General features: G+C 35.5%; 1 protein-coding gene across 1 annotated transcript in view; it reads right to left on the bottom strand.

The window, feature by feature from the left end:
• The window catches only part of nrg3b (neuregulin 3b), a 236102-nt gene that overhangs the window by 62844 nt on the left and 158113 nt on the right, over positions 1-15145 (bottom strand). The window lies entirely within an intron of this gene.

Genomic DNA, 15145 nt, shown 5'->3' with positions numbered 1-15145 from the left:
GTGTATCAACGCCATTCAAGCTCAATCTCCAGTGATTGTAGCTAATTAGATTTACCGTAGCTCAACAAATCATACTGATAGGGAGAAAAAAATGTTGCAAATCAATAGCCAGATGACATATAGCGATCGCACTGTCAACAAAGACAGTTGCTTTGCTCACTAATGAGATTTCAGTAGATGATTATGGATGATATTACAGATTCATGTTTAGCTTGCATGAAATGACGGATTCATTGGAGGGAAAAAATGTGCAGAAGTAGACCAGAGTTTCCTTATGCCCATCAAAAACACAAAATGATGGCAGTATTGGAGAATAAGACAGTTTTTATATATTGGTGGAACATAAATTCTAAAAATCTGAAGGTTTCATTTGGTTTGGGACAACTATAGGGATATACCACTATTCACATATGCCACTGTCAAACTATTGAATATTTTTCTTGCTAATGACTAGCTGCACCAAACTACCCACAGCATTGAAATTGCATGCAATATGAAAAGAAAAAAAATCACTGCAAACATGAGTGCCTTGTTTGGAAATCACTGGAGATTGTAAATTTCACACCGTTGAACTCAATACACACACACACACACCCTCCCACCCACACGCACACCATTTTAGCCAGTAGTACATCAAAAGTAACACACTTACTTCAAAGACATGACAGAACTTAACATTTCACAAACTCTGCTTCAATTTCTCATAGACCAATTTGAAAAGCCATAGAGTAGCTTTTCCAAATTTCTATACATGGCAAAAAGAAAACACTGCATCTGCATCTTAAGTACAGTAATTAAATCTTTATTTGCCTACTAAGAGGCAAATAAGATATATGCCAGGACATAGTTGGACAATGTTGCGACTTTGACAAAGTCTCGGCTGAGAATCTCAAAATTTCTTCTACAAGAAAAATGATTTATGAGGGACGACCAGGACGTTGGCCCTAAACTACAGGACTCTCAAAAACAGTGTCAACTCTGTCTTTGATCACCGCTGTCTGTGAGGCTGCAACCAAACAGTGGGACCAACATCAATACATCCAAATTTAACAAAAGAGCTCAGCTGACCACAAGGAAAAAAAAAAAATCTTTTAATCCACTATGCTACTGAATAAGTTAGAAGTGTCTTTGAAGGATGGAATAGACTTGACAGCCACTTCACCCAACTCTGGGTTTGATATTTCATGTTGCAATGAACCAATACGTGCATATGTGATAAAAAGACGAGTGTTATGAAAATACATGAATATGAGCCACAGAGAACCATTTTATAAGGTACACAGACTTGAAAATGTTCTGGGAGTCAAATTAAGCCTTTGGTTTTAAAATCTCCAACAACTGGAACAATACCTCAAACCTTCGTGTGGATTGTTTAAACTTTAACATATGCTGCATCATTTGGATTACAGAAAGTATGCTTGTATATGATATAAATCTGTCTGGGTGAACTATACAGTACAGATCTTAACTTGTTAAGCTGTATTTGTACATTTTATTTCTCATCTGATTTCTTGTCTGTAAGTTTACCAAGAAAACCCCCTCCTCTGAAATTCCAATAAAGCGATAATGCATACATCTGTGATGAGTAGATACAAACCTAGAGTTATATGAAATCAGAAATCCATCCAGTCTGTTTCTGTATCTGTGGGAGCAATCTGCTACCCATCTGATGTTTATCATAAACACTCCTCTCTTCAATAATCATGCCTTAATTGACCCTCATGTTGCAAACAGTGTTTTAAATGTTTTGAAGGAATTTAGCTAAAGATGAGCTCCAAAGGATTTAATAATCTGTCATGCTGGATGCACTACATGCTGATGCTCAGAGGTTTTCTCGGAGCCTTCCAACCAATCAGTAGCAGAAACGAAGAGGGGCTAAAAATCTTTACTTGCTCTCCTCTTGGCATGAATCAAATTTTTACTTTGATTCCAAGATGCAGCAGATCAGAGGGTTTTAGGCCTCTTCTTTCTATTGATGTTAATAAGGATGAATAAAATTACACAAAGTGAAATAAAATACATTGGATGAGCTAAAAATTGTGGGAGAAAGATATTAAGATTCGTAAAACACAAATGCGACAACATCCAAATAAATATGAAAAAGGGCCTCAAAAAACGTATTTCAGTAATTACATTCAAACAAATAAAATATAAATTGTGCACAGTGGTAGGACTTGCAACAAGAAAATCCTTGGTTTAAATCCTCGCCTGGGGTCTTTCGGCAGAGAATTTGCATGATCTCTCTGTGCATGCGTGTGTTCTGTCCAGGTACTCTGGCTTCCTTTCACCATCCAGTAGTCTATATCCTCAGGACTTTGGCATGTGGTGGATCTTAAGTCACTGACTAGCTACAGCTAACTACATAATTCACATTTTTACCCCTCAAACAGGTCCATGTAGCTCCAGATTACCTATTCATGTAATAAAGATTAGCTTTCCTTCAAGTACAAGTGAGAGTATATCTGTTTCTGGATTTTGATTGAAGTTGTGCATGGTAATAACTCTAGTCACCAAGAAAATGTCATTGTTTCAGTAACAGTCTGATTGCCAGCGTTTTCCTCAGACACTACACGAGATGATTTAAGGGAAAAACTGTTGCATTTGAAAGAGTTGTGAACCACCAGTTCTTGCTCTGTCTTTTGCTTTGAAGAGGCAACGATGAGATCACATCGTGGAGGGATCACAGATAACCTTCACTGTTTAATCCGCCTGCCTAACTGAACCTCTGGCAGCGACTTACTCACCTGGAAAGAAGCGCAGCCAGCTGCCTCGGCTTATTCGATCCCAAATCAGTTCCAAGTCTTTACTTTTATTTGAGTTCTTTTTTCTTTTTTTAACAATAACTAAAATCTGTTTCTACACTATGAAAGTGGCAGTGCATATAAATACAGTGATGTGTGAACTCTGTCGTAGAGATGAGTGTAATATTCCAGTGCATGATTTACCTTCTGCTTACAAAACAAAAAATATTGACAAGTGTGTTGCGAAATCTGACCTTGACAAAAAGTCTGTGAAAAGTCAACTTTACTTCACATCATTCTGAACCGTCAAATGGAGGAAATACATTCTAGTTTTACCTTCACATTTCATTATTTTCATAGTTTTCAACTGCTACTTAGATGTCCTTTTGTGGCTTTAACTTTAGATTTTTTGGGATTTCCTCAATATATGCTGATTTTATATGCTGCATATAACAGGCCTTCAACATTAGCAAAAAAAATAAATAAATAAATTATATATATATATATATATATATATATATATATATATATATATATATATATATATATATATATATATATATATATATATATATATATGCTATTTTGATGTTTCTTAAATGCTGTGTTGGTGTCCTGACAAATGTGGAAACCCCAGGGGAGATTTTGTGGTGTTTCATACTGAAACATGTTCTGTAACTAGCATAATTTCTATAAGATGCTTTTTTTAAGTCTTTACCTTAGTGTTTAAACATAACCTTTACATTTCTTGATGCAGTTGAAAGTTATATAATATGATTAGAAATGTTAGCACTGGAGTAAGGGACTAGTTGGTTTCCTGGTGAAGTTATACAAAACTTGTATAACGTTACAATTTCTAAACCATAAAGTTTCCAGTGATATAAATTCCTTTTAAAAACAGCTAAAAAGGTAATATGAAAATTATACAGCCAAAGAACATGAAGCACCAAAATTCTGTTATCAGCTTGTTATTTAACCACAAGTCCTTTAATACTCTACAAGGAAAAAACTATTATTTATATGTAAAATACTACACTTAATGTGTTTTATCCCTGTTTCTGATAAAGTATATTTTTTCAAAACAAAATAAATAAATGTTGCATGTAATGTGTCATTATAGCAACTATGATATAGAACTTTTTTTTGCAGAAGAAGTGATTACCGTATTCTTAGTTTTCAGTTTAAAATAAGAACAACTGATGGCATTTTTGTTTCACATCTTTGTGTAGAGTGATACTATAAAATGTATTTTTATTCATAGCTATCATACCACTACCACAAGAATAAAAATCCACTTTCAGTCATTTACAGTGCACTATTCTGATGAAAGAGAAAATAAAATGTAGTTTTGTGTTATAAAATCATGATATGGCTGCAGTATCTCCTCTTCTTTTGGGCCATGAGTGGAATAACTTTAGACCCCAGTTATAAATCACCTTAGGTTCCAAGCTGACTACACACAGAGACTCCTTTGTTCACTTTGTATCTGGAAAATATAAATGTGCTACATGACACTAGAAAAATGTTTGTACATGTTTTTGAGCAGCTTAAGACAGCTGGATCCCTATAGTATAACAAGGTGGAAATAGAAAGCTACAATGGGAAAAGAAATAATGAGGACATGCTACCTTATGTCACAGCAGCAATTATACACTTAAGCAAAATAACAGAAGGAAAGAGCTTTTATGAAGAGTTTTTATCTGGGCAGAATTGTGCCGTTGAATGTATTCCACTCTTGACTTCTCTTTGATGAAATCAGCAGGAGTCTTCTCACTCCTTTCCCTCTTATCACACTGTCAAGCCAGCTTGCCTGCTCCCACACTGTGCTTCCCAGCAGAAAGGGCACTGCTTGTTAATGCCAGGGAGCTGGAAATGAGTCACAGCACCTTGTCACGTGGCTGATCTATACACCGACGGCGCCCTCTGTTCAGGAGCTGAAGAACACGGTTTTCCCAACTCATTTGACATTCAGCGGTGCTATCATGAAAGCTGTTCTCATCAAATAGAGGGAAATGAGCAAATTTGTGAACTGACTAAGACATAGAACTGAACTGGGGCCTTAGTTCTACAGGGCATAGATCATGTGGCTGGTGAACAGAACCTAGTAATACATTTGCACTTTCCTTGCATGTCAAATGTCAGAATTTATACATATAATTTTAACGGCAGAAATCGTATAGGTATTCTGGCAGCATAACGCTTGTTTTATTGGAGTGTTTTTATAGAGCAAGTCTTTAGTTTTCTAGTGCTTTGTTTTGACAACCAGGATGTGAGAGCTTTCTTTACTGAGGGTATTTGCCTCATCATGTGAAGTGAGGATGCACCCATCATAACCTTATGGTGCTTGTAGCATCTGCATTCACCTTCCACTTTATTCAGTGCATCTATTCAATTGGCTAACACAATAAGACAATCAGATAATTATGTGGTAACAACAGAGAGTAGGCATCAAGATGTGGTGACTTGTTGGAGTTCAAGCCAGGAAGAGAATGAGGAATTCAGGGGATTTAAGTGACTTTGATGTAGAATGACTGTTAGTCCCAGATGGGCTACAGGTATTTTAGAAACCTATGATCAAGTGGGATTTTTATTCACAACCATTCAATCAAAAAAGAAGAAAATACCCAGTGAGCAGCAACAGTGTGGACTAAAATGCCATGCTCATGACAGACGTTAAAGAGCATCTTGGACTGAGATGAGACACTACAGTAGCTCAAATAACAACTTCTTATAACCAAGGTATGCAGCATACAATCACTGAATGCACATGTTTAAACTTAAAAAAACTAACAAACATGGGAATCATCATCACAAAGCACTACTGGGTTGAGACGGAACTAAAGATTTGCATCAGCAATGTGCAGCTCCAACATCTAGACGAGTCTGTCACAGTAAGGAAGGTGCTAAGTGCAAAAAGGGACCCAACTCAACACTAGCAATCTGTACCTAATCTGAGATTAGTAACATCTTCAAACACACATCAGCATGTATCAATACATTGTACAATGTGTGTCCAAGTTCTAAACAATGACTGGGATACGCATAATTATTTTCTCCAAAATATTTTGTAGTTTAGGTTTTTGTAAATCACACTGCTAAAATTTTGTTTGCTGCTTTTAATTCCAGTAAATGAGCTATGTTTGGAGCATGTAGCTTTTTAGGACTTTCAGGAATCTTGTGCCCACAAACACAGATTGAGTGCCAGATTTGTTCTTGTGGAGTACAAGATGGCACCACAAAAACGGCATATCTGAAATAAATCATTGCCAAACTCATCTTCCTTTGATTCCCATTGTGTTTCTTACAGTAATTTCATGCTGCACATCATAGCAAAGCTTTTAGAGCAGAAAATGCATAAATTTGATTTTCAAATACATTTTATTTTGTTTAATGCTGACAAAAAAGTTGATGACATACTGTCTCATCAGCTTGTCATCAACCTTAACAAAGCCCTTCTAAGGACTCAATTGCTTTATTCTGATTTGTTAAAGCAGATATGCTACTAAAAGTTGCAGGACACCAGCCCTTGAGCAATGATGTTTGAGAAAATTAGCTAAAACAATATATATGCATGTGTTATAATGGTCCATTCAAAGTCCAGAAAATCTGTCAACAACATATTTTCTCACTTCAGTCTTGCAAAGACTGATCTACACACAAAGAAGAATGGTCATAAATCTCAGATTGTTGAGAGATTTTGATTAAGAAGCTAAACACAATACAGTACTTACATGCACAGCACAATTTTTGGGTTTTATTTGTAAAGAATTTGAAAATCATGAATAAATTTTCTTTATATTCACAATTATGCACAAATCTCAATTAACCTATCACATCAAGACGAATAAATATATTTTCCAGATGTGATGACAAAATGTGTTAAATTAAAAATGTAACGCACTGCATTTACAATCTAACCCAAAGTGAACAGAAGCTGATATTTGCTACACTGAAATTTTCACGTCTGTTGATTTGGCTCCTGTCTCACCTAACCGACAATAAATAAATCATCTGAACATGGAAGTTAATTTATCATTTCCTGTTTTTTTACAAGGGTTATCTTCTAACATTACATTTTCCTGTTATTATTTCGCTTGTTAAGCCTGAAGTTATTAGGTGCAATACTGTTGCAATTACACAATCAATTAAATTGTATTAATTGATTGTGTAATCAATTAAATTAATTAGTCTAATTAAATGATTAAAATCTAATAATTTTCATAGCATTAATATTTCAAACATTACATATGAAACATTATTCCATTGTTTGCAGGAGCAAATCTCACATCTCAAGAGATCTGATTCCATTACTCACACTCTTACATCGAACTGTCACATTACCATTTCAAAAAGGTCAAGCCCCGAGAAAAAGTCTGCATGGACAGTGTTGGATACTACAAGGTAATTATCTGGGTAATTGATGCAAATTAATTAATGATTGCCTACATAAATTAGTGATACATTACCAGTTGGGTTTATTACTTTCCAGAGATTAATCTTTCTTGAAATGTTATTTGGTCTTCAATAGTGCAATCAAATTTATCACATTTTTTTCTACTTGACTGGCTTAGATTAAACATTTAGACCCAAAGCTAAGATCAACTGACTTAATGCACCAGAACCGTTGTGAAAAGCAGAAAATATCACTTTAGTGCATCTCTAAGCAAACCCCCAGCCAGATGATGCTGAAGAAGAGAAAAATGTATTTGTAATTTGAGACATTTTTGAGACAATTTATTTTTTAGGAAAGCATGTTTTAATGTTAATCAGCTTTTATGCTAAAGTACAGTCAATACTGACAGCACTCTCCATTTAACTGGAATACAGTTTAAAAGCATTTTGATATGTTTTAGCAATTACAAAGTTAATTGCCAACATATTGAAACTCAGAATTTGTTGACATCAATCACTGTATGCAGTAGTTGTTGGCAGATTTCAGCCAGGAGGCAGATCACTGGCAACAGTCAGATATATTTATTATTACTGTAAGGCTGGCAGCATGGCTACTGATCCATCTCTTTGTTTTCAGGCTCCTGAGTTTTTCTGTGTTTTAGCACTGCTTCCTTTGTCCATGGCTTTGTGATTTCTCTCTCTCCCTTGTTTTTTTTTCTTTTTACATAACCTACAACATACGGCACATGAAATGCCCAAAGCTCGAAGGAGCTACTGTAAGCAAATTCTTACTTGAACAGATTTTTCTCATAGAACACAAATTGCCCCCGTTTTAGACATGCAGCTGGAGCAATATTTTGATCCAGAGCGTGGTGAGAGCCACCACATGAGACTGTAATATATCACATTTTCATACTGCAAACATTTACAACAAGAATTCCTTAGGTGGACCTAAATCAAATTCACTTACCAGATACAGCCAAACAAAAAATGTGCATGGCTGTGCAAAAAAAGTGCTTTAAATAGTATCAGGACTTTCATATGTTGATTAATGAATTACTTACATTTTAACACATTAATAATTTCAACGCAATTAATCAACAAGCATTTTTGACATGCAAAGGTTCTGATCAGAACCTGTACTACCATGTAATTCCACGATAATAAATCTGATGACGCACAAGGGAGGGATTAATTTCGGCTTAAAATGATCTGATGGGACGCTGGAAAAAAATTATTGTTGCGTGGATGTTTTGTAAAAAGAACAACAATAACAACAAAAAAAACAAAAAAAAAAACAGACATCCCCAATGCTACTGTCGGCATCACCAGTCCACATTTCTACAGAAGTATTTTTCAAATTTCTATGAATGACCAGGAGTTCCTGAAACACCTGAAAGCTGAATAGGCATAAGATTCTGCACCAGTCTCAAGGCTGAAAAACCCCAATAACAGATTAAAAACAATAAGTGTCTCTCTCTTGCATATCATGTCTACTTATTCAACAATTTAGCAGCAAAAAGGGTTTTTGAATTTAAAGTGTTATTTATACTATCAATATATAGCTTGATTGAAATGCATTTAATTAATTACAGACCCTGAAATTAATTTGATCTAACATTTTAATCGAGTCCCATCACTAATTTTATTTCTGAAATCCCTTTCACATTGTCATATTATATTTATTATTTATTTCATGAGGAGCACATAAAATGTAAGAAAACAAAAAATAATAATGGTTTTCAAAATAAAAATAGAAAATCTGAAAAGGGCATATATATTTAGAACACATTTATTTAACCTGAAACCTTTTCAATAAAATCCACTGCTAGCGGTTGCCTTCAGAAGTAATGCTATACAAAGTCCAATAATGGCAGCGGTAGCTCACAGAATGTCACTGTGGAAGAAATTTGCTAACCTCTATGAGATGAGATCAAAATTACGTTCTTGACCTACATGTAGCATGTAGCATGCTGCAGAGGAAGACTAACAATGCACATCCTGAGCACACCACCCCCAAATTGATGTAGTGGCAGCATAATGCTGTGGGCAGGCTTGCAATTGATGTGCACAAATGGTCTTTATTCAGTCTGACACAGTTATTTAGCAAAAAGCAATGGACAGAAATGCCAGTCTCCACATGTGAGTAGGCTAATGAACAGATACCTCATGCTACATTTCTAACTAACAGCAGCAAAAGGTAGCTTGAAAGAGTGTAGACTGAGAAGTCCGTAAGACATATGTGATAACACTTTTAACACTTATTATCTAAAAAACAACTTGATACAAATCCATCCCTTTACTTTCACTCCAAATGTATTGGTTATTCATATACAATTCCAATAAAACACATATACAATACACTGAAGTTTGAGGTTTTAACATCACAAAATCTGAAAAAGCTCAAGGAGGGGACACCTTACATAGAGGCCAATTTTGACGTTACCTCCCCTCATGGTTTATTTCACATATTGGGTTTTTACTCAAAGCAGGAACACTAATGAAGTACCCTAAGACAGATCTGAAAGAATGACTGAAAGACAAAGCCTTTGAAGTCTAAAAGGGCAATTTGTGGGAATCAGTTCAATGATTAATGGTTACAGTGAGCTTGTTGCCTGAATTGGTCCCTTTTAGATTCACTAGCCTTTAGAAAATACCAACTGTATGTCTGAGTATTATAGCACACTAAAAGCTTAGGGATGTTAGTTGTGTCAAAACTAACATGATGTGCAGCACCATACTCATTACTACTACTTTGCATACTGCTGCAAGGGACATTGAAGCTGTCACAGGGTCTTGTGGTTTCATACAGTGATTCATTCATTTTACATCAGAACCTCCAAATGAGTCAATCTTTTGCTGTTTCTAAAATGAGTTGTCGTGTTTCATGAACCTTCTGCTTTATCCATGTATTTTTTTCTTACTTGTCAGCTTTTCTGCTATAGAGAAACTGCAGAGGAAACAAAGTGATCTGCTTCAGTCTAATCAACAATAGTCTAACCTGTTTCATTCAGGTAAACATGGAATGGAAAGTAGAGTCATTTTAATCTGAACTCAAGCGGAAATCACAAGGCAATCTGCAAAAACGGAAAAAAGAGTGAGGATAAATGCTTGTCTCTCACTGTTTTGAGGTAGAGAGGAAACATTCTATTCCCTTGATCCACCTACACTGCATTACCCAACCTGTACAGCTGGGGCCAGCAGCCTCATAGTGTGAATGCGCCTTGTCTAGTCATTGTGATTCCAGCCAAGAGGTTAGAAAACCGAGAAAGGAGCAGAATCCAGCATTTCCTGTAATACTGACATACACATAACACTCTTAGCTCCTCTGCCTCAACATACTCTTGGTAATGGCTGTGAAGGAAAACAAAAAGCATAATATCAAGGGATAATTGTAATGCACTGTATGTTATTTGCATCCCTTTCTGTGCAAATAATTTATGCAACACAGAAAAACAGCATGCACATGTCTAATGACGCCACATACATCATTAAAATTGCAGAGCTGTTAATAGATAAACTAAAACATTGTTTACACAGCTAATACGCAAATCCCTGAGGATCCCCAAACCTGCATTCAGAGTGCAAGACAGACTGTTTCAAAGTCTAATTGGTTGGCGAGCAAAAATAGATCAGTGCAGAATAATGACAGCAGCTACACATCTTTTACTTTGCCACTGATATATATAGATCAGCCAATTATTCCTGTTGCTGATCATCATTGCTTCATCCAGATTGAATCAAAAGCAATGGTAAACTAAAGATGTAATAATGGATTGTGATTTGGTGAGATCTGGTGATGCATAAACAATCACTGCAACAACTGTTCTTACTTTTATCATGTCTTGTATTAGCTAGATCATACAATCTTCTGCTGAGACAACTTTAAAATTAAAACAGTAATTTTCAGTTAACTCTTAATTTCATGTCTATAATGCAATTACCACCTTATTTTGTCACAGGCTTTTCCAAGTCTGTAATCCCGTATATGTTAAAAAATAAACTGAATACTAAATATTTCTTGATGCAGTTTGGAAAACATTAAGCTGAAATACTCTGAATTTAAATGCCTCAAAATTAGCCAAGTAAAAGTGCAATGTTAAAATTATTTGTCATTAACTGGATATGTGCTTTGTGAAAACTAGTAATACATATGCTTAACTACCAGTGACCAGACTCAGAGATATAAATTAAGGGTCCCTGTGGTGCAGGCTTAAAGCACAGGATTGGCATGTCTGACCTTGTTTAAATTAAGATTATTGTAATAGAAGGATTAATGTTTATATTTTCACCTAATTTGTATGCTGCAAAAACATTCAAGAACTGTTCAAAAGTATATTGTATTACAGCCCAAGGAAAGAAATTCAGAAAATAAAATACAATTATCTATGACAATTTATTATTGCGAGTTAAAAATACTCACACATACTTACCGTTCTTTCTTTGGCACTTTTTTGGTGCGCTTATTAGAGTTTGTGTTTCCATTAACAGCAGCAACAAAAATCCATCAGGTAAATCTAGGTCATGCAAAACGCCGCATCAAGAGTCATGACCAACACCAGAATAAAAACTTGCATTTTTTTTTATCTTGTCTTAGTGGTGGTTGAACTCAACTATTAGTTGCTTCATTCTCCATCATTCTTTGTTTTAAATGCAGCTCTATTTTACTACAAAGTACTATGAATGACTTTGTATGTAAATGGTGCTATCTAAAATAAACTTGTGTAGGATTCTTCAATTTAGTAGATTGTATTGTATGTTTTCTATATGTATTTGCAGGGCTAAGACGAGTTTTTCTTAAAACTAGTCTTTGGGAAAGTCACACATAATGTTTCTATTAAAGCACAAATTTGAAAGAACATGTGTTACTTAAAAAAAAGAAGAAAAAAAATCAATGCACTCTACCTGCCAAACACCAAATGGCAATCAGAAAAAGCCAGCAAGACACAGGTGAATAGGGCTTTGCAGCCTGTAGCAGTGGGGGATTTAAAGTCCTGGTTTCGATAGACTGCCATTTAAAGAGTGTCAACTTCACTCATCCAGAGTAAGTCAATACATTCGGTCCACAGGTCTTTAGCTCTGTTAGAATTATATTCTTCTAAATCGTGCAACCCCCGCACCACATATTTTAAAAATGATTCATTATTCAAAGGTGGTAATTCTCTGTAAGTGCGACTTACATTTTTTTGCCCCCAAATGTTCATATGTTGCTGGATAATAATACTTTTCTTTTTGTCTACTTTATTGCTTTGTTCTACTTCTATTTCATCCTAATCCCAATACATGAACCCCCAATCTTCTAAGATTCTTGTTTTCCCTTTTTGCAATGAAGTATTGGACTGCACTGCAATGAAGTATTGGGCAAGTGTGTGGAATGAGTCAATGCCTTTTCATTAGTTAACATCAAAGCATGCAAACAACAGGAGCAAAATGTTTTGACATCCCACATCAGTGGTGCAGCTGATGTAGCAAGATTTAAAGTCAAGTGGAATTTCGTCTGGTGATAATTTTGTTCTTGAACTTAAAAAAGGCACAAATATTTCCACTGCAAATATGAGTAGGTACTGACATTTAAGTAAATTATCTTGAGCAGAGATGGTGGTTTTTCACAAACCATATCTTGTCTAAAAATCAAACGATTGTTTTGAAGATGGTAAAGACCAAAACAGCTCCAAAGAGACAACTTTCTTTACAAGTGCTGGGTGCCACTGCTTAAAATAAACATTAATAAATAATATCATCTCTCACAAGTATAAATATACAAAAATCTATCAATAAATCTGTTGATGTATGAGAAAGAATTATGAGAATTATGCTCAAAAAGTCACAAATTACTGCAACTTTAAAGCACATTACTGTTTTGATTTATATTTATTCTCTTATGGTCTTTAAAACACAGCAGTCTTTCAGTTTTACAAACGTCCTTGTAGTTAAAGTAGAAAATCACAAACGAGATTTTGATGTGTTTGACAATCACCCTTTATGATGAGGATAAACACATCTAAAGCAGTGCTTTGCATCAAGAAAAAAAAAGTCTGACCTGATAATTAGAGTTGGGTTACCACAGCAACTATAGAATCTACTTCAGGTATCTTTATTCATAGGTGCAGCACAGGTGATGGCAAATGAAATAATTATGCAAATTGAGTTGTGCATATTTAACATCCACCATGCTGATTTCCTGTGCTCCTGACAAAGCTGAGGCAGACTCCTTTCTGGCCTTGACAGACCAGTGGAGAAGAAAAGCGGCACGCAAAAAGGCATTTTGAGAAAACAGGTGCTGAGGAAATTGTAAGAAAATGACATGGAAGCAGAAATGGAGCATAGCAAGTTATATTGCGTCAGTTGGGGGAAAAAGGAAATGCAGAGTGTGGAATACAAAAACAATCATTGACAAGGGCTCATTTTGACAGAGAGGATGACAAAAAATTTTGAAAATGGAAGCTTTTAACTACTATAAGGACGTCTCCTACGTAGCTTGGATGATGGGAAAGTCAACTACTGAGATACGAGACAGGAGCGATAAGAGTCCCTAAGTATAGAGATTAGCTTTTTTTTTGAGGGGTTAGGGGGGAAGCATGTAAGTGGAAATTTCCTGTATCCTGCCAGAGGGACAGCACCAATGTGTAATCTGAGCACAAGTTGATTTTTCTCATTTTGTCTCTCTGCAGGAGCACAAAATCAACCAAAATTAATGTCTTGTTGTCCAAGAGGCGACACAAACATCCTCTTCATCAACTCAATGAGCAAAGAGTGTCTAAGTAGCTCTTATCAGCAGCCTAACACATCCTCTTGCCAGGCTGCAGTATGGATAAAAACCTCTTAGTCACCTTGCCATGCATGGCACAGTGCCGGAAGTGTCACTGAATAACCTGAAGAGCATTCAGCACAGAGAAATGAAGAGCCAAGAAACAATAATTTGTCCATCTGGTTGATGAATAGAGAGGGACCTGTAGTTTTGTTCTTTCCTACTGAATTTATTTCAACCTGTACAAAAAAAAGCTACAGTTCTCATTAATCTTTTATAGTATTTTGTATTTTAAGGATGCAATTATTGATGCACTCATCCTCTACAAAACTGTAATGGTGCTAACACCATACTCTTCTGCAGGCGGCCTCCTTCTGTAGACAGCTATGCTGCAATTTCCATCCAAGGAGTTTTTAGCCAATGGGCAGTTTTATTATAATAGTAGTTATTCAGTGAAGAACTGTACAAATGTATATAATTCTTTACAGTTTCGAATGAAAATTCTTCAAAACTATTCACTTGTCCTGCAGATACAATATTGTGGAATCTGATTAGATGAAGTGCAACATCAAAAGTGCTGTGTGAGTACATTTATGCAAAAACCAATGGCAGCAAACTTCTGACCAATCACACAACACTTTGCATGGCGCTCTGTTGAACTAGTTCCACACAGGCCTGGTGTCAAAAAGGGGAGACGAATTTTCATCATGTGAGAGCCAATTTTTGCATTTTGAATTACGTATGTGGGGACTATAAACAAAACCACAAGTGCATTTTGATGTATAGATATCACATAGACTGATACAGTGTTTATTTTCCATGAATATGGCATGCATGTAACAAAAATGACATGAACCAGATGTCTAAAAATAATTTTTAAAAAAACTTAGACAAGTAAAGTATTACACAAGACCTCAGAATTTTAGGACTTGTAAAATTCTGAGAATGACTGCTGACTTGATAGTCATCAAAACCCTCCATATTGAGGGTAAGCCCCAAACACTTATTGCTAAAGAACAATTCAGACATGGAAGAACTGTAGTAGAAAAAGGTACACATGCAACAGGAACAATTGGTATATACTGATTCCCTGGTTCACTGGTATATGTTTTACTTATGCGAGTATGGGCAAAACTGAGAACCCAGGAAATTCAATAAAATGCATTACCTGTAAATCCTTTATTTGGTTATTAACATTCACAGAAACAGACATTAGCACAAACAACTAAACCAAAAGTTGGTTATCTTAAGGAGTTGGAAGAAC

Source organism: Gambusia affinis, linkage group LG20, assembly GCF_019740435.1.
Source record: "Gambusia affinis linkage group LG20, SWU_Gaff_1.0, whole genome shotgun sequence".
Taxonomy (NCBI): domain Eukaryota; kingdom Metazoa; phylum Chordata; class Actinopteri; order Cyprinodontiformes; family Poeciliidae; genus Gambusia; species Gambusia affinis.
Note: the sequence above shows the minus strand (reverse complement) of the source record. Positions and strands in the feature narration are given on the sequence as shown.